We start from the raw sequence: 21,825 nt of genomic DNA, 5'->3' as shown, positions 1-21,825 counted from the left end.
ACATTTGATCTATCCATGACCTAGGTAATGGCGAATGGTATTCTCTACATAGTGATTTTGTATGCACAAATGCCCCAAAGCAAAAACGTGCACAGGATGGTAGCACAGATACATCAATCTTCTATGATGGGGGTATGGAAAACCATGCATTTTGGACCCTGCTGCATAGCAAGATAGGTATCCAATTTAACTATTGCATCCGTCAATACCACAATCTTGTTGTTTGCATGACTAAGTTGCTTCTTAATTCCTTCCTCCCTCATTCTAGGGCTGCAAATGTTCTCCATCTCCTCCACTTTTTGCTCACTCTGTGCAACATCTTCATCTGAATCCCTTAGCATCTGTTGAAGATGCTTAAATTGCTTGAAAACATCTTCATGGGCTATTTCCAACCCTTCCACTCTAGTTTGGAAATCTCTCAGGACGACGGACTTCTTTTCATAACTATCAAAAGCCACGGCAAGCTCGTGCACACATTTATTGTGATCTTTAGACTTCCAACAATGTTTCAAAAAAACAACCCTCATCATGGCTACTGCAAATGGCTCCATCGGCTGTTGCAACTTGATCCACCATGCTGCCTCGTTGTCTTCTCCACCCCAGCTGATCTCTACCCCATCCTTCCTAGCCTTGAATCTCTCTTGCAGTTCCTACATCACCTTTCTGGTTTTTGCATTCTCCCTTTTCAGCTTCTCCATCATCTATTCTTTTTCAATGTTCAATGCATTATGTATGTTGCAGAGCCATTTGTAAAGACCCTCCTTTTTGGCTCTCTGATCTTCAAAATCCTTTCGCATCTTTTCTAGCTCCTTGTCTGCCATGTCGCCATCCTTTCTCACTTCTTTGAGCCTGTCTCGGAGCTCCTTCATGTGCTTCTCTGCTTCTTCTCTTCTATGCCTTTCCATGTCGACCATTTTTGTAGTGGCCTCAACTTGCTCCTATGCGTGCAAGTCCCTCTTCCCTTCTCTACCTTGGCTTCTGCACCTTCCCTAAGACTTTCTTCTAGTTGCACTGCCTTTGTTGCATTGGTGGCTTTCTCTTGCAAAAAAGTCACCTTCTGAGACATATGCTTATCGTATTGCTCAAAAATCCCTTTGAGGGTAGATGCCATCAGGTGCATTGCAAACTCAAGTGGACTCAGATGACAATTGGGATTTGCCATCCATGTAATTCTTCAGGTTGGTTCACATGCTCTTGGAGATTGCCCTTGAGAAAGATACATCACGTCCTTTCAGTTTCTCTACTGCTGCTTGAACCTGCCAGAACTTGCAGGTTCCTCTTATATCAGGAAAGAAGTGAATGGTCTTCTTCAGCACATCTTGGAGGTCTATTGGCAAGCTCGAAATCTTGACTCCACCATCTTTACTAATCTAAGCATTGGGGTATACATCTTGAATATCCTGTCTCTTCTTGCTTCTCAAAAAAGTGTGCTTGCAAACCACCTGTAGAAATTCCTATAGCGTTTTTAATCATGTGTTCATTGATGGTAATCTTTTGACCTTGACAGACTAGTTGCCCCTCCTTCATGCTCACCTCCTATACCAACCTGGTGAAGTTTTGGAGACCATCCAAATTGGGCTTTTGAAGAGCAAGAGAGGATCTCCCATATGTCATGATTTCAAGATCAGGGGAGGAGGGGCTCTAGCACTGTGCTACAGAGGGGGATGAAAGATTATGTGAGGAGCTCCCGGACTGTGCAAGGTCCATTACGACAAGGGATTGAAGTTGCAAGAAGAGTGCAAAGGAGGTAGAATTGATCAAGAGGAATAGAATATGAAACAGTGAAGGAAATGGAATAGTGAAGGCTTGAGTTTGTAGTCCGATTGCAAGGGAGAAAGAAATAGTCGAGAGAGATAGAAGATGAAACAATGAAGGAAATGGAATAGTGGAGGCATGAGTTTGCAGTCCGATTGCAAGGGCTAACGAAACGGTTGAGAGAGACAGAAGACAAAATGGTTAAGGGAATGGAATTAAATGATAGCCCGACTACACTCTCAAGGTGAGAGCCACCATGGAGGTTGGCCCAAATTTTGATTAATTCAAGGTGGCAGTATTGACTTGCATGATGGTAATGAGTGATTAGAGGTGGTGGCATCTATTATTTCCACCCACGGTGGTGGTGGTGGCTAGGACCCATCGGGCTGGCAATTAATTACCAGCCATCATAGTGGCCCGCAATTACTCAACTTCTAGTTACCACCATTGGGCTTGCATGCATGATTACTCTACGAGTGTAGTAAATTACCAGTCACCGGCCCTGCATGCTCATGAGAGTACTAGAGTGCATGGTAACAAGGGACTAGAAGTCATTAGGTGTCATGATTTACTTTTGTGGGAATTACTACCCAGTGGTGGTGGCTGTAACTAGCCACATCTATCATGGCTATGATTCCACTAGGATGGCAGTTGAAATTAGCAGCCACCACTCACCCACCATTGCACTTAAGCATGCATGATCACTATGAGTGTAGTAAAAATTACTAGTCAACAGACTCGCATGCCCAATAGAGTACTAGTGTGCATGGTAATGAGTGATTACAGCCATGTCTATTGTGGCAACGATTCCACCGGGCTAGCAGTTAAAATTACCAGCCACTGCTCACCCACCACCCTGGGCTTAAGCATACATGATCACTACCAGTGCAGTAAAAATTACCAACCACCGGGCTTGCATGCTCAATAGAGAACTAGAGTGCATGGTAATGAGTGATTAGAGCTTTATGACTTACCTTTGTGGGAATTACTCCCCAGTGGTGGTGGCTCTCATCAGTCGCATTTGTCGTGGCTAAGATTCAATCGAGCTAGCAGTCAATTACTAGCCACACTGGAGTGGCCTTCTCACTTACCACATGGCATTTGCTTCATGATGACCATCCCATCTAGGGTGGCATCTAAGCAGGGATGATTTTTTCATGTTAGTTTCGTTAAGAAGCGAAACTTTTATATTGGTGTCGAAAGTTTGCATGCTCTTATAAAAATAAATGTTTGAAACATTCGCCAGAATTTGAAACTTTTATGTGAAATTTTTTGAAGATTTTCCAAGATCTACATCTTTTACTTCAAAATCCAAAAGAAAATATACAAAAGTGTACTATATTCTATCAATATTTGTGAAACTAAAAAAACTAGCTTGATAAACTTTCGCCAGGATTTTATATTAATATATAAATATACCTTTGATAAAAACATCCATGCATCTAAGATTCCATCGTGGTGGCCTACAATTAATATGGATGGAACCCTGGGCTCCAGCCACCACGATGGTCGAACTTTATTATATATATAAGATTCGTGGCATTTGCATTTTACTACGTTGCTCTCATATGCCCCTGCTCCAGCTCTTTTCTGCCTCTGCTCTACTTTGCTCTACGCACCCTCCTCCAACTCTTGTCACTCATCTGCTCCCTTGCTCATCTGCTGCTCACCCACTCAGACCAGCTACAACCAATTACCGCACACGGTAAAATCACCTACCATGCGATACAAGGGCAGGTATACTGCTCGGTGTTCACCTATACCATGCGAGGGATGTATACACCGCACGGTCTACTTCATGTACTGCGCGGGTTTGTGGTACATACTGAGCGGTATTATGAACATCCCACATGGTGCAGTTTCTTATATATACTTTGCACCGACCTTGTACTATTCACATTCCCGAGAATCTAGCTTTAAACAAAGAAGGACAAGGAAAAAGGGATAAAGAAAGCTTCCAAAATAATTTGTGAGTTTTATATCCTTTGAAAAAGTGTCCAGTGTTAGTGGTTGGCTTGCTTAGGCCAGCTGATATCTACTCACACTAGGATGTAAAATGGATAAATGCATAGCACTAAGTTGATAGTTTATCATTTGTGATTTGAAAGATTATTTTTTAAAGAATGTTTTCATTTAAATATATTTGAAGATATTTACACAAAATCAAAAGGAAAAAAGTTTTTTTTCATAGACATTAGCTTTTAAAATTTAGTGAAATCTCACATTTTTTATATGTTACTAGCTATATAGCCTCTAGGTTACAAAAAATGGTAAAAAATATATATGAGATTGATTATAAGTATCTATGTGGTGCCAGTGGGCAATCTGCTTATGCCGACTTATAACTACTTGCATATGGATACAAAATAGCTTTGAACCATGTTCCAGTGGGTGGTCCGCATATGCCAGTTGGTAACTACTCGCAATGGATGTGAAATTGAAAATGAGATATTATAGTTTATATGTACTTATTAGGCAATACGAAGATGAAAATATAAATTGGCTTTTGTCAATTGTGGCTCGCATTCACAAGCTGATAACAACCTATTGAAAGTCTAGCCGGTTATGTAGCTCGCAATTGCTAGCTTGTATCAACCTACAAATTACATGCTAGAGATCATTACAGACTATACTAGTTTGCTTGTAAGAAGAAATTTGTGGCATTGTATACTGTACATTTATGTGCAAAGATAAATACTATCTTATCTCATAACAATTAGTTGATCTTATATAGGTATGAAATGTATGTCTAAACTTACGTTAGATATGTCTAACCTAGGTCGTAGATAGATGCTTACTTGAGAAAGAGCGGGACATGGGAAAAGGCAACTTGCCATCCCACGCCTATTTCTACAGGCAGATTACCACATTTATAACCATCCATTTATGTCAGGAGGGGGAAAGATGATTGGATAGTTGCTCTCTCTTGAGGTCTAGCAAACATACATTTGTTTTCGATGGCATGTTAGTGACATTGTCTTACGTTGCTGAAAACATATTAATGAATTGAGATAGTTTTCCTCTTTGACATGTACAACAACTATGGTGGACAGAGAAGATAGGATAGGCCAACGTCACCCGCCAAACGAGACTCAAGGAAGAGGCCAAAGTGTTGCAAAACTGTAGGATTTTGTTACAATGTTAGGGTGTCAAAAGTGGAATTGCAACTTTGGCAACCAAGTCTTTACAGGATCGGCCATGAGGATAAGAAAACATTTGATCGGCGATGAAGATAGGGAGTGGAAAGGGTGATAGTCATTTTGGGTGGTTAGATATCTGCAAGTGCAGACACGATTGTGGATGAAATAGTCGCATGCCACCAGTCTTAACTTGTAATTGAAGAAAGAACCATGGGTCTAGAAACCCCGGGAGAGCAATCGGCAACTATGGAAAGTTGTTTGCAAAGTGCAACTGCACATAGTAGTGGCATTGGATCCCTTGCACAATCGGCAAGTTGCTCAAATGTGCATATGGAAAGAGGACAATGTAGTAATGTGGTGCCTCATTCGAATGCGCGTTTACATGCTCGGGGGGGTCAGTCATCATATGTAACCCTGTCACGTGAGTTCAACAGAAGGATATTTTTAATATCTACATTTTACAGAAATTAATTTACATAAGGGAGTTTTTAAAATGATTTTGGGAAAATTTTACAGATTTATATAGAAAAAGGGTACATTTTATTAATGGAAAAATTACAAATAAGGGATTTTACAAAAAGGCCTTGAACACATGTGATATTGAGGGTTTATACATAGTGAACCCCTCGAGTTTACATGTGCAACAACAATCCTTAGAAGCTTCCTTCAAAGCACAACATATTGAGAAGACACAACAAGATGTGTTTGAAGCTATTTGTCACACCAGATATCCATTGAGCATGGTGCAAAGCCCACATTGGAAAAAATCCATGGCCTCTATTGCTAAAGCTCACCCAGGTTTCACAATGCCTAGTTACGATGCCATCTATAACAGCATGTTGGATGCCTACTACAATAGGATGAAAGAGGAGATGCAGCAAGCGGTTTATGATGGCATTGAGAAAATTGCTTGCACCATCATATCAGATGGATGGAAGAATGTTAGCAAGCGGCCCTTGATTAACTTCATGGTTGTGACATTCAAAGAGGAAGCTTTCCAACAGTTGATTGATACAAGCGGTGAGGCTAAGATTGGAGAATTCATTGTAGAGCAGTTAAGTAGATGTATTGAAGATATCGGTCCTGACAATATTATTCAGCTGATTATTGATAATGCCAAGAATTATCGAAAGGCTGGGAAAATTATAAATTATAGATATTGACGTTTTTGGGGGAAAATCTTTTGGCGAGCTTTTTAATGTGAGCTTTTTTACCATTTCCTTTGTTTTTGTGAGCTTTTTTTAGAAATCCATACGTGTTTTTGTTATAAGAAAGATGGGGAGGTTAGAAAGAGGGGGAGAGGATATAGGATATGTTCATTCTCATAGCATGTGAGAGTGGTGGAAGAGTGTATACTATGCACAAGGGGGGGGCGGATATGAGTGGTAGTAGGAGGTAAAAAATTGTGGAAAATATGTCCATATTCAAAGTAGAAGGGATATGATCATGCTGGTACTCAAAATGACCGAAATTCGACGAGGAATCCAAATATGAGGTCAAACCTTTCAAATTATACACTTTGAAATGAACAAATTTCCCACATGCTCTCCCATCCCCTTTGCATTTAGTAGATGAACATAACTTTCACATTCCTCATCCTCTCTCTCCTCCTTGCACTCCTCTTTACATACCTTATAAGTTCCCCATCTACGTTCTCCACTATGATAACGAATATATGTTTTAACTCCCCTCCTCTCCCTTCTCCATGCCACCTTACCCATGCGCCCGTCCCTCCCCCTTTCCTTTATCTCCCCTCCCCCCCCCTCTCTCCTCTTAACCGCAACCACAACCCAAACTTTCAACCCAACCCACTCCATGCCCCCCCCCCCTCTCTCTCTCTCTCTTAGGTGAATGAAAAGCTCGCAATATTCATGAAAATTGAAAAAAAGCACGTGACAAAAAACTCACCAAAAAATCATGCCCTATTTGGGCATTGCAATGCTTGTGCCACTGTTTGGACTTAGTCTTGGAGGATTGGCACAAAACACCTGAGACAAACTTCTTCAAAGTTGCCGTGGATGAGGCTCGAAAGGTCGTGTTGTACTTTCTTAACCATGAACGATTACTAGGCATATTCATGAATCATCAGCCTGCCAGTCACCCACTAGAGCTTCCAAAGCCACGTGAAACACGTTTTTGCACAAACTATATAATGATGGAGCAATTGAACAAGACGATTTACAATAATCCAAACATGCTAATTTTCACATCAACAAACATAATAACAGCTTGTCATCATATTATAAAAGTGCACATCGTACACAATAGTGGTTGACAGTTGTAGATTTTGGGCAAAGTTTGCATTTTTAGTGACAATCGATAGGAGAAAAGTATACGTGTTCAATTTGCAAAATTTATAGTTATAGATGTAGTGGCCAAAAATTTACACTGAGAAGCCCATTTTTCAAAAAGTTAGAGCATCAAAAAATTTCTTGCTTTGTCACATCCATGTCCCATTGTCAATTTTGGAGTCCGCATGGACAATTGCATCGTTTGCAATTGCTCAACAAAATGATAAATAATTCGCACAGAACCACCAACACCAAGGTGGACAAGACACAGAGGAGAATGATTAGCATGGTGGTCAGATTTGCGGAGGTCTGAAGACAAATGATTTGAAAAAATCCAAGAATTAAAATCGCACATCATTTTTCAAAACAATAAAAATACACCTCTAAAGAAAATCGATTTGAAAAAACCGAGCAATCGTGCAACATTTAAGTATTTCAAAATAAGTAAAAAGAGACACAAAAACAATAATCATGATCAAATAAATTCAAAACATGCTAACGAGTTGCCATTGCATTAACTCCATTAACAAAGTTGTTATATGTCATTACAACGAGGCATTACAATATATGGGACCTATAATCTCTGCAACCAAGGATCTGCTAAAAATGTTGCTCCGATGCCAAGAACATCGTACAATTTCTTGGCTTGGGGAGAATTACAAGTTGGGCAGGCACTCCTGACCTTCAACGTATTTGCCAGGCATATTAGGTGAAACCGATGATAACACAATAGCGCATAATATCCAAAGGCCTCATAAGGAAAATAAATTCTCTCTTAATCAGTTTCATTTTAATGAAAATATAGTCCAAGAAAGAGAAGCTGTAGGGCGGGAAATTAAATCCAAGTGGGAATTTCAAATTTCAAATTTTTATATACACTGGAATTTTTAGAGATTTGAATTTCAAAACAGTTTGGAATGAAAATTTGAATTTGAATTTGAATTTCATTTTGAATTTGGTACTCTGAGCAGAGAGGGACGGAAGGAGGGAAAGACAGAGAGAGGGAAAGAGGAAACGAGAGACCTTCAACAAGAACTTTGGAGAAGCCAACTAGTGGGTGAAGCCAAGAATCGACATACTTGGAGGGTCTTGGAGTTTGTTCTGCATGGCTGAGAGGACGAGCTCAGACAAGGGAACTTTCCCCGACCTCAATCTATTTTCCATGGGCTCTCTGAAGTGATGCGGCCTTAGGTATCAGTTGATTCAGTTCCAAAGGCCTCGAGAGTCGGATCTCTGTTCCACGGCCTCAGGCATAGGAAAGGCGTTGTAGAGGGAATAGACTAGATTGAGGCTGTAGAGGCAATAGACTATAGGGAGGCCTGTAGAGGCTCCATACTTCGACATGCGTACAAAAGGTGCTGAGGCATCCGAATTTCGAGAGGCTTTGTAGAGAGGTGAGTTTGCGTCCGAATTTCGAGAGGTGCTGTAGAGAGGGGAGTCACATAATTTGTTAAATTATCCTTCGTCATGCGCTGGGCCTTCAAGAAGGAAGACACTGCTGCGATGCAAACCGTGCACTGTACGAAGGAAATTTCTTAGGGATCGCAGTGGCAGTGAAGTTGGGATACGTGATGTCACCTCGGCTGTGGTACCTCATCGCCTCAGCTATGGTGAACCTTCGAGCCACCTAGGTTCTCTTCACTCAGGGCCTTCAAGAAGGGAGACACCTAGTGGCCCAGGGCCTTCGAGAAGGCAGACGTTGTTATAGATTCGAGGGAGTGCCGTTAAGGGAGGTTACCGTGCAGATCGAGGGAGCACTGTGTTGCTGCCCATGCAGCAGATCGAGGGAGTAGCTCAGCAGCAGATTCTGGATTTGATGGAGTGATGTGCAGTAGATCGATGCTGCCTTCTTGAAAGTTGAGGGAGATTGCCATGCAGGAAACGCACCCTCCAGGATTTTCTACGGTGCAAGGGTCAGAAGGGCGAGCTCCACCTATGCACTTTCTAGGAGCTCAAGCACATATTCGATGATGATGAGCTAGAGGAGGCTTTCTTTTAGGGTTTAGTATATTATTTTCATTTTAAAATATCAATTCTTTTAGGCTCTTGCTTTTTCTGTAATCCCTTTTTAATATTAATAAAAACTTTCTTGTTTGCGCTCGAAAAAAATAAATTCTTACATATACAGTCTTTATCTATGTTAGAATTCTTATATATTCTTTTCTTATGAAGTATGTTTCTTTTATTTAAATCAAAATAAATAGTTAGAATATATAAAAATAATTCTTTGTTATAAAAATATATATAGTATTCTTAATATGTATATTCTTTTCTTTATTTATTATGCTATTTTGATTAAAAATCAACATACATAGTTAGAATATACACAAATATATGTTCTTAATATGTCTTAATTATTTCTTTGTATGTTCTTAAAAAATAATATATTAGTTCTTTATATATTCAATATGTACCTTTAGGTATACATAAATGGATGAATAACGAACTCATCCAAGTGCATATACATATACATTTTAAAGTATGTAATGAAATATAATATATAAATCTAAACGCTTTGTTTTTGTGGTAGAATGTAAAGGCCTCACATGAGAGAGAGAGAGAGAGAGAGAAGCATAACATTTATGTGCCTTCAGGTATACATAAATGGATCAATAACGAACTCATCCAAGTGCATATACATATACATGTTAAAATATATAATGAAATAGAATATATAAATATAAACGCTTTGTTTTTGTGGTAGAATGTAAAGGCGTCACATGAGAGAGAGAGAGAGAGAGAGAGAGAGAAGCATAACATGAACCTTTAGTTGCTGGACCTTGGAGCTTTCCTTTATAACTTATACTCCTTTCCTTTTGATCCCCTTCCATTATAATATAAGAGGTTGCTTATATACATCTCCCTTTCATTTTCATCCCCTCTCCAATCCTTCTCTTACCTAACAAATTCAATACTTTGACAATATTTAATAAATTCAAAACTTCAATAACTGTTGACTTAGACACTAATGTTGCAACACATCATAATTTCCCTAATTGTACCAAAGATTAAGTTAGAGAGTAGTTGGATATCAAATATATATAACTTTAGTATATTATATATATATAGTATTCATACGACAAGATGTGATACAATTCTTGGAACCATAGTGACCCAAATTAATGCCAAGTCTTGTCCCATTATGGGTCACAGAGCCATGGATTTGACCTTACCCTATTGAAAATTCATCAGCTCAAGGTGCGATAAAGACAGAGATATACACCCTAAAACAAGGTGTCATGCTACTCGAAATGCAATAGCACCTACCATGAATCTTTTTACCATCATGATTTAGAGCCTTGCTAATTTTGGTCTCATTTTGACCACCATTGCATAATATTCCCATGAAAAACCAATGTCGTGGACCGACACATGTCCTAATGCATGGGGTTAGGATTTTTCTAAAAAAGTGCATGCGTAAAAGTATTTATACGACAAGATTTGGTACACTTCTTAGAATCATAGTGACCTAGATTCATACCAATCCTTGTCCCATTACAGTGCATTCATCAGCTCAAGGTGCAGTACAAAAAGGGATATGCACCATAAAACAAGGCGTTGTGATACTCCGAATGCAATTACACCTAGCATGAATCTTTGTACCATCATGATTTAAATGCTTGCCATTATTGGTCCCATCCCAACCATAGATGCCCAATATCCCCATGAAAAACCAAAGTCGTGGACACACGTATATATATCATATACATGTGTGTGTGTGTATCTCACACCGTTTGTTGGAATAGCCAATTAACTCCTTGCTTACTTGTTGCCCTGAGGGGGCCACTATGTAAAAACCCCATATAGCACGTGTGATCAAGGGGTATTAAAAAACTCCTACACCTATGGATTTTTATAACCTATATACACCCCTTCCATAAATTTTGAGACGATTAAAGTATCCCTTATGTATGGAAATTTCTACTTTTTAAATTAAAAAGCCCCTTATGTATGTATATTTTCTATAACTCCATAAAAATATAAAACCCCTTCCGTTGATCGCACATGCTATCTTACATATTTCTATGGCTGCCCCGAGACTCGTTGCTCTAGACTGATTTCAGAGCATAATTTTATGTTTTTGCAAAGTTCGCTACCCCTCTTTTACATTTTTGCAAAGTTCATAATTTTCTTTCCTAAATTTTTTATCCAAAGTCTTTTAGACTCCTCTAGTTTAGTATTCTACACATACCCCTTGTGTGTGTTTTCTTTCCTTTTTCTTTGAGGTTTTTCTTGATACTCTACTTTTTTTCTACCTCCTGATTTTTCTTCTTTCTACCTCTTGATTTTGTAGTGGGTTATTCTTATATCAGCAAGAAGCTATGGTATCCTCTACTTCTTGTTAGGATATTCCTTAGGACCCCAAACGTCAACATTTTGATGATCACTTTGTGCATATGGAAACTGAGGATCATGCTTCTCATGTAAGCATACATGTGCAATATGTTTATGATGTATTGCATGAAGATTTTCAACAAAGTCATCTAAGTTGGGACAAGCCATAGTACCGGTTTTCACCTACAAGTTTGCCTTGCCCTCTCTTGTATCTAGACTAGTTCTAAAGTATTTGTAGAATGTAGTTATAATATTCTTTCTAGAAAAGATGCGTTCAACATCAGTGATGTTGCAAAATGGATAAAAGCTCTATTGCAAGGCCATGTGGTTGGGGGCATATACTTTGCTGCATGTGGAATTTATGAAGTTCTCCTCAATGAGCCCAAACATTAGAATGCCTCACTTGAGGTGTCACCTTTGTGTCTAGCTCATATATGGTACATGTTTTACTGTGGGCTCCTACCAATGATTATTAGGGTCTTATATGACATAGTTGGCTAGTGTGGCCGAAGGTGGTTAGCCTCCCAAAATACATGCACAAAGATCTTCCTTTCATTGCTTCCTCTCTTGGTAAAGTGGTTTGCCCTCCTCGTCCAACAGGGAGTCATTTTGCATTTTATGGGACATAGATAAGCCTACTATACCTTCCATTGCCATTAAGGTTGAAAACATGAATATGGGAACTAAGTATTTTGAACTCAAATGGGAAGTATTTGCAGGTGCATGCTACAAATGTCACAAATTTGGCCAAGTGCCCTCTTTTATTGCATCAACCTCCCCCAGTGGTAGTATTGCAGTCGGACTTGCCCCTGCCCAATAAAGTGAATATTGTGGTGTAGAATGGAAGAGGCAAAGGTAAAACGGGTATTGTATCTACCACTAGGCCTCATCCTCAGCACATGCACAATGTCAAAGAAATGGTCAAGCAAAGGGAAAAGAAAAGATACAATCAAATGGAGGACACAACCCTAAAAGACCAACAACAACTCCTATGAGGCCTCCAATATCGAGAGCATGGTATGAGTGCGAAGTTGCATTTGTTTCCACTACTACATCCTGTGATGTTGCTATGGGATTAGAGAGCATACATTGGAGCATACTCTTTCCTACACCTCTTCTCGTGCTAGAACCCATATTTTCTTCATGCAAAGGTGTCAAATATGTGCAGGATGTCCTTTCCTACAGCGAATAGGTAGTATGGTTTGGGCATGCACTCTAGGCATTTATGGTACAAGTTGCAAGATTCAATTCATCCTTTCCTCCCGATTCCTCGTCTTCAGGAGCAAGATCAACTAGAGGATTGGAAACTTGAAAGACTAGAGACTTGTTGTCAGAACCTTCCGATGAAACTGACTACTGCAAGAGCTTATCGACGTTTGATCCCCATGCTATGGATATAGAATCATGCCAATGAGCTTTGGCGGTTGACTAAACGTCTCAAATGGTGCAAAAACGTTTGATCCCCATGCTATGGAGAATCATGCCAATGAGCTTTGGCAGTTGATTAAACATCTCAAATGGTGGAAAAGATGCTTGCATATCATATGGAAGAATGGGCTTCCTCTAAAGAAGAAGGTCTTCATTGGCGGTGTCTGTTGTTTATGGGTTAGATTTTACTGCATACTGAACCACTTGGCATGATAGAAACCATCACATGTCCTCTCATGCTCCAAATACCTATGCATTCTTTGCATATATCCCTATATGATGCTTATCATATAGGTGACATTTCCCTGCATCTGCCACACTTGGTGATGGAGTTTGTAAATTGTATTAATTAATTGAATCATTGGTTTCAAAAAAGTAAGTGAATGAAATGAATGACTTTTGTCATTCATAAGGCTAGCCTAAAAAGATTGGCAGAACCACTAACAGAAGTAGCACCAAAAATCGGTAGTAGTAGAAGAGAGGAAGGCAGAAGGATTACGAATGATGTAGGTGTGGAGGTTGGGATGGGGGGAAAGAGAGAGAGTCGCTCCACTTTCAAGATTCCATGGGAGTGGAATAGTATGTTCAATGTGGACCGATAGGCACAATTCACTTTCAAGCCCAACATCATCACTAAGAGCCTGTTTACGCGAGAGAGGTGGTTTGCCCAATATCATCACTAAGAGCATGTTTCCTAAAGCGGAGATAAGCCAGTACAAAATCAGACGATCTCAGTGTAAGACAAGTAAACAACATAATCTATCTGACGAATAGACAAGCAATCATGGAATGTTTTTTGCACATGCAAAGGACATTGTGAAGCCATATGTCCAAACTGTTTGCATTCAAAACAAGCTCCTGCAAATAAAGCCCACTTGAGCTTGTAATAGGCACTCCCCATTTAACATTGTTCACTATAACACAATAAGATTCAGGTTTGCGATTATCCATATCCCATAGAATGCGAAATCTATTTGAATTCCCATTTGGCCTTGGGGGACAAACCTCTTTGCTCCTAGAGGCTATAATTTTAGGCAAAAGGGAAGACAAACACTGTGGAAAATCCACCACCTCTATCCAAACCGGACAACGATGCCTAATGAGAGCTTGGTAATCCCTGGTCAGTGACCATAGAAGCACATATACCATTTGTTGCCCATAAAAAAGAGGAGAATGCTCCAATAGCACCTGCTTATGCTCCTCATCTATCATAATGACTTCAAAAAATCCCCTAGGTGCATAATGGACTTTTCGAATAAAAGAACCACCAAGTGTCCTGGTCAACCAATATCCTACATCTAGAGCAACTGGCATACTAGACCTACAAAGAGTCATCCACCTCAATTGACCATAAGTCCAAGTGTAGGGGTCGAATCTTTCCAAGCATTGAGTGTGTCCTCAAAACCTTCATGCACAATCTATCTCAAATGATGCATGAAGAGGGTCATCCTGACCAACAGCCTGCTTCAGAATCTTTCCAAGCATTGAGCGTGTCCTCCAAACCTTCATGCAGAACTTACCTCAAATGATGCATGAAGAGTCATCCTGACCAACAGCCTGCTTCAGCTTTTTGTTCTGTCCCAATTTTTCCTTATGAAAGATTTTTGTCATATTCATACGCAGCCATCTTATCGAAAGAAGAGAAAGGCCAGGATTGAAGAGAACCTGTATTATGTATAGGAAGAAATGTTAAACCGTCCCAAAAGAAGAGGGAAGCTGTATATGTCTGATTCGGAATATCCCAAAAGCGAAATGAGATCCAGCAGGGCTTGAGAAAAGACACGGCACAACGAAGGTTGAAGAACAAATACAAGAGCGCTGAAAAAAAGTAGACTGCAGCAGAGAAAACCGGGAGAGATAATCATAGCAAAGGCGAAGGGAGGTTCACACATACCTAAACACACACGCACACCTCCAAAGAAAATGAAAAGCGATGGATTCAGGCGAGCAAAGAGCAGGCAGGAGCAAAAGATGTGCGACGGGTAGCAACAATGTCCGACAGGTAACAGTAGTAGGTGTCCGTAAGAATCTGTACGTTAAGCGTGGGACCTGTCCGGCAGCCTGTGATAGCCTGCACGACCTGTACGGATCGAGACGGGGCCTGTACAACCTGCACGGTGTCAAGAAAGGACGTGAGAATGCGAAGACAGGACGGAGGGAGGCTGGAATCAGCAGAAACCCTAGACGGGGCTGAGGTCGTCATAGCTCAAGCTCTCAAGCTCCTCCGAATATAAATACATACACATATATGTACATGTATGGGATCGAGCAAGTTGCATGATGGAGCGGCGGAGGAGTGGAGCGAGGGCCTTCTAGCTCCATCATCGAACCAATTGAAGCTATCAAGGAGCGCATGATCAAAGGAGTAATGTATCTTTTAGTGACGGTCTTGTTGCCCAGTTCTCGTACTGTTAAACCTATGATTCTATTCCTCTGTTGCGTCTCTTCTTCTTCCTCATCTGCATCGGTTTCGCCCCATCTTGCGATTGAACCGCTATCCTTGGAGAGCAGGCAAGCAAAAAGGGTAGTTAGGCCGCGTCCTCGGGCTGGCGATACAAAAGTAGACTTCGGTAGGCATAAGGGCAAGGTCCTGGCATGGTTGCCTGTCCCCTATTTGAGGTGGATGGCTACCGAGCAATGCAGTGGTCCGCTCCAGCTTGCAAATGAGGTGCTAACCGAGCTGGGAACCAGCAAGTCCTTTCAAACTCAGACGTTAGATATGCATAAGCAGACTGCCCGCGCTCCTGAAAGCTTGAATCAGGAGATCCTCGATCAGCTGGGACCAGAGACAGATTTTGCTACCTATGCATCGCTTTTGAGGCGTTGTACTAGTGCCAAGGCCCTGTCTGAGGGTAAACGTGTGCATGCACACATGAGCAAGCGTGGATATGCTCGCAACAGGTTTCTGAGTAACCTTCTCGTCCAAATGTACAGCAAGTGTGGGACCCTCCAATATGCACGTGCTGTGTTTGACGAGATAGGCTGTCCCAATTTGTACTCTTGGAATATTATGATAGCTGCATGTGCTCAGAATGGGAGCCTGGATGATGTGAAGGCAGTGTTTGCAGAGATGTCACAGCGGGATGTAATCTCTTGGAGTGTTATGATTTCCGCATATGCCCAGAATGGGCAGGGCAAGGAGGCCCTGCAACTGTTCGGACAAATGCAGGCCGAAGGCTTTGAACCAGACAAGATCACCTTCATATGTGTGGTGGATGCTTGTGCCAGTGTGGCAGCCCTAGAAGAGGGTCGAATGATACATTCTGTTGTTAATGGCAACGGATGGGAGTCAGATGCTGTTGTTGGCACAGCCCTTGTCAATATGTATGGCAAGTGTGGAGGCGTAGATGATGCACGTGCAGTGTTTGCAGAGATGCCACAGCGGGATGTGGTCTCTTGGAGTACCATGATTGCTGCGTGTACCCATAATGGACATTGTAAGGAGGCCCTGCAACTTTTTGGTCAAATGCATGCTGAAGGTTTCCAGCCAAACAAGATCTCGTTCATCTGCATTGTGGATGCCTGCGCCAATGTGATAGCCCTAGAAGAGGGTCGAGTGATCCATGCAATTGTTGCTGGCAATGGATTGGAGTCGGACAATGTTGTGGGGACAACTCTTCTGAATATGTACGGAAAGTGCAGGAGCCTAGATGATGCAAGGGCAGTATTTGCAGAGATGCCACAGAGGGATGTGGTCTCCTGGAGTGCTATGATTGCTACGTGTGGCCATAATGGGCATGGGATGGAGGCCCTGCAAATGTTTGGTCAACTGCAGGCTGAAGGATTTGAGCCTGACAAGATCACTTTCATTTGTGTCGTAGATGCGTGTGCCTGTTTGGCAGCCTTAGAAGAGGGTCAAGCGATCCATGCTAAAATTGCTGGCAATGGATGGGAGTCAGATGTTGTTTTAGGGAATGCCCTTGTCAATATGTATGGCAAGTGTGCGAACCCAGATGATGCAAGTGCAGTGTTTGAAGGGATGCCACGACGGAATGTGGTTTCTTGGAGTGCCATGATTTCTGTGCATGCCCAGAATGGGCATGGCAAGGAGGCGCTGCAAATGTTTAGTCAAATGCAGGCTGAAGGGTGTGAGGCAGACAAGATCACTTTCATCTGTGTTGTGGATGCATGTGCCAGTGTGGCAGCCCTAGAAGAGGGTCGAGTGATCCATGCTACTGTCGTTGGCTACGGATTGGAGTCAGACATTGTTATGGGGAATGCCCTTGGCAATATGTACGGCAAGTGCGGGAGGCTAGATGACGCGAGGGCCGTGTTTGCAGAGATGCCAGAGTGGAATGTCATCTCCTGGAACGCCATGATGGCTGCTTGTGCCCAAAATGGACATGGCAAGGAGGCCCTGCAGCTGTACGGTCAAATGCAGGCAAAGGGCGTTGATGCAGACAAGATCAGTTTCACCTGCATTGTGGATGCATGTGCCAGTGTGGCAGCCCTAGAAGAGGGTCGAATGATACATGCTAGCGTTGCTGGCAAAGGATTCGAGTCTGATGTTGTCCTGGGGAATGCCCTCATCAATATGTACGGTAAATGTGGGAATCTAGATGATGCAAGCACAGTTTTGGCAGAGATGCCACAGCGGAATGTGGTGTCTTGGAGCGTGATGATCTCTGTGTGCGCTCAGAATGGACATGGCAAGGAGGCTCTGGAGCTGTTTGGTCAAATGCAAGCTGAAGGATTTGAGCCAAACACAATTACTTTAACCTCCATTCTTACTGCATGCAGTCATACTGGTCTGGTTGCTGATGGCAGACGATACTTTGCATCTATGAATAAAGACCATGAGATAACCCCCTCAATGGAGCATTATCTGTGCATGATTGATCTTCTTGGGCGAAGAGGACTACTGGAAGAGGCAGAGAACCTAATCATCAGAATGCCATTTGAACATGTCACACCAGCATGGTTGAGCTTGCTTTCATCATGCAGACTTCACAATGATGTGGAGCGAGCTGAGCGTGCAGCAAATTTTGTTTCGAGTTAGATTTTGCCTCATGTATTGCTGGCAAGCATCTATGCTAACGTAGTGATGAAGGGTGATGTTGCAGTTGTATTGAGTGAGCAATGAGCATTGAGGTCCATAGGTTTCTTGTTAGTGGGAGAAGGCAGGCATGCTTTGCTAGCATTATGAGAAGCTGGCTGTTGCTTGGGCTCATTTTACAGGAAAGTTTGCTCAGACTACTATACTCGTCTGCTCTCACTATCATTCTGCAAAGATATTACCTCTTGTTGGACACATTGAATTAAGCATGGAGTAGGATAATCTGGTTTTGGTGATACAGTTGTTAATACATCCCCTTGAAAGAGAATTGTATTTTCACATGGATAGATTGTGGGGCTATGTATGATGAGTGTTCCAACAGCTTTGCTAATGTTTTTTCCCCAGTATAGGTTTGCTCGGGGCATGATGTAAGGTTAGCAAATAAGGTTGGGATACACATCACATCATAAATGTCTTGGTGTATAGGGTTTGAAAGAAGAGTACTATGCAATACCTAGGTAATTGCTTCCTTCCCCCTCTTGATGTTCTTTCCCCTTTGGCCCTTTCTATAGATTATCATGCTGCTCAATCTGGTTTTTGATCTGTGCTTGTTGTAGCTCGTTCTTGGGCATGTCTCTGCTTCTGTGTCCCTCACAGCTCATGTTGCATTGTTTGAGTGTGTGACTGTGTGTCTATTCAAGTTCTATATGGGGCTGACAAATTGTGGTGGCTGGGTTTGAACGGCTTCTGTAGCATTGCGTCTCCATTCATATTTAAGGTTTTGTTGTGCTTGTCCTTGCTGCATCTCTGCGTTGACCATTGTTCATGGACATGTTACATGAAAGTTTATGAAAATAGACCTGTAAATAAAAGAATCAAGGATCAGAGATTAGGTGAATGAAAATGCAGAAGTAGCCTAGATGCCAAAATGCAGGAGACGGGCTGCTTTTAACTTACATCATGTTGAAGGGAGGGCAACACAATACATAGGCTACATTTGAATGAGAGAATGAATCCAACGTGTAAGTAAAAAATAGGCTATTGTTGGCTTCAAAGCAATGTTCCCTTCAAGTTATGAGAAAATGCAGCATCTCAAGGTTGACGATGCATGTAATTCTAACACAAAGCTGTGGGCAAGCTCAAGGATGATGTTGACACTGTATGGCACATTCATATGCCTTTTGTTGACCTTAGGGCCTATTTTGACTACTAGTCAACGAGGACTGGTCAAGGATTTTAATGGACGTGTGCATTCTGATTGGGATTCAAGGGGCTCGAATTATGTTAAATCTCTTAACGGCATGGTAAAGTTTCTTGAAAATTTAACCCCTAGGAAATAGGAATGTTGACCTCAGGTAAGCTGGGTAACAAAGGAGCTGTCGGAGCAGGAAGTGCAGACTAAAGTGCAGAACATACTAAGGAGAAGGAATACGAAGTGGATAGTGTGATGTGACAGATTGTGTCGACATCAACAGATATGCAAGTACAAAGAGATAGAGCTGTGCTAAGTACACCCTGTAGGTCAGCCCCGGCCCTACACCTTGTCTATCACCCGACACTCCCATAGCATATATGCTAACAAGCCCCCCTAGAATGAAGTGGTGAATGAGTACAAGGGATGTGGCACTAATCACCAAAAGGAAAAGCTTGCGAAAGCCTTTAAACTTTCACGAGGCAATGCCTTAGTGAATACATCTGCCATGTTGTCATGTGTAGGCACATAAAGCATGCTGATTTCTCCTGCAGACAATCACTTTCTAACATAATGATAGGGTACTTCAATGTGCTTGGTGCGAGCATGAAAGACAGGATTCTTTGCAACGGCCAAAGCACTCGTGACTGTCTGTGAAAATAGATGTAGGAGACTGCTGTCCCGTACCCAGATCAGCATATAATCTTCTGAAAACACATTCCACATTAGTTGTAAAGGCTGCCCTGTACTCAGCCTCACAACTAGAGGTGGTCACTGATGGCTGCTTCTTACTCAACCATGAAATGCATGAGGCACCCAAGTAGAAGCAAAAGCCCGAGGTGGACACGTGTGTGTCAAAGCATCCTGCCCAATCCGAGTAACAGAAAGCATGCAGCTGTGCATTGCCCCCCATCGGGTAGAACAAGCCAAGGTTTTGAGATTATAAAAATGCCTCACATTGACTCAAACATTTCTGATTTGGCAAAATATGGGGTCACTTCTTCTCAATTACATAGATTTTCCCGCCTTTGTACAACTCGGGAGTCTTTCATCACTCAATATAGTAATTTGATCACTTTACTGATACACAAGAGGTATAATCCAAGAAAAATAATGAAAAAGGTACGCACAATCTTAGATATGAAGTCTTTTATGTATGGTGTATCGGCCTTAGGCATGTTTAGAATGATTGAACATAAGCTGAAAACAAAAAGCGGGGAGCTGAATAGCCCGTTTTTCTTTTAGTTTCAGTATGCATGTGCTTTCTAAGTTAGGATTGTAGTTTTGCATCTTTGTAGGAAGCGGTACATAAGTGTAAGGGGTCCATTTAGTTTTTAATGTTTTAAATGAGAGAGAGAGAGAGAAAGAGAGAGAGAGAGAGAGAGAGATAGGTTCTCTATTCGTGTTTTTTGGAAGATTTTGTTTCTTGATTTTCTTGTTTATTTTTGCTTAGTCACCTTCCTTTCTTCTTTATTTTTTGTTTTCTTTCTCTTTTGTTTATTTGACGTATTTTTAGTAAGCACTGGGTTTTCCCAAGAGACTCCGCAGGTCTTTAGAAACCCAGTATAGCTGCTTATGCTTGGACACTGATGACGACATAAGTGTTGCTTTACTTGCTAAGTATGTCTTCCAAAGTTTTTGTTACCTCTTTTTTCTTCTCTTACGTTTTCTCTTTTATTTTCTATGTAGATTTTTGGACTTTAGAACAGCAGAAAATCTAAATTTGTATGATTGGATATATTCTAGTCTTACAAAGGTATATATAAAGGTTCTAAGTACCCTGCAAGTAGCTTAACACCCGCTTTACAGCCTACTAATGCTTGGTCCCTGAGTAGTGCATAAATCCACTCAACAGTGAGACCCCATATTGAAAGTTTTGCCGTGTATTGCATAAATAACTCAAACAACCAACAACGTGTTGCTCATATAAGGTCTGATCAAACTCATCACCAAAGTCCTCAAGGTTGAACCTCATTCGATGCTCCACAAGAGCGGTACTTGGTTTGCATCAAGACAATACCATTTGACTGTTGGGAAAACTGAATACCAAGATAAAAGTGCAATGGTCCCATATCACTCATCGTAAAAGTTGTATGTAATTCAACCTTAAAGGCTGCAATGTCATTAACGTATAAAACAAATGAGTAGAAAGTCATTTGTACTCCTCTTGATATAGAGACTATACTCAATTGGGCTGTTGCAAAAGCCTTGTGCAATAAGATAAGTGTGAATCTTCTCATACCAGTGCAAGGTGCTTGCTTAAGACCATTTAGAGCTTTCTTGAGCCTACACACCTTATCTTCAAGATTGGCATGAACAAAACCATGAGGTCGTGACACAAACCTCTTCCTGCAAATCCCCATGTAGAAAGGCATCCTTGATATCCAATTGATGAACGATCCAACCATGATGGGAAGCCATAGCAATCATGCATCCGATAGTGGTTATGCATCACCTGGGAGCAAAGGTGCAACTACTCTGTGCTTTTTAACAACTCAAAGATAGGAATTTACAGACTTTCAAAGCAAAATTTTACGAGTTGCTAATGGATGCAAATTGGAAAGGAGATTGCATGAGTGAGAGCTTGCATAACATACACGATTACACTTGGATTGAGGGGCCAAGACCCCCCCCTATCGAGGCTCTTTTATTTCTTGAAATGGACATACAAAACTAGGGTGCCAAGCA

General features: G+C 41.3%; 1 pseudogene; it reads left to right on the top strand.

The window, feature by feature from the left end:
* The first annotated feature begins 16,877 nt into the window (after nucleotides 1–16,877).
* Nucleotides 16,878–17,948, top strand: LOC147897495 (pentatricopeptide repeat-containing protein At1g03540 pseudogene; annotated as a pseudogene).
* Nucleotides 17,949–21,825: the final 3,877 nt, after the last annotated feature.

The sequence above is a fragment of the Dipteris shenzhenensis genome, chromosome 10 (assembly GCF_047967505.1).
Source record: "Dipteris shenzhenensis isolate YYH24624 ecotype China chromosome 10, Dip_SZ_1.0, whole genome shotgun sequence".
Taxonomy (NCBI): domain Eukaryota; kingdom Viridiplantae; phylum Streptophyta; class Polypodiopsida; order Gleicheniales; family Dipteridaceae; genus Dipteris; species Dipteris shenzhenensis.
Note: the sequence above shows the minus strand (reverse complement) of the source record. Positions and strands in the feature narration are given on the sequence as shown.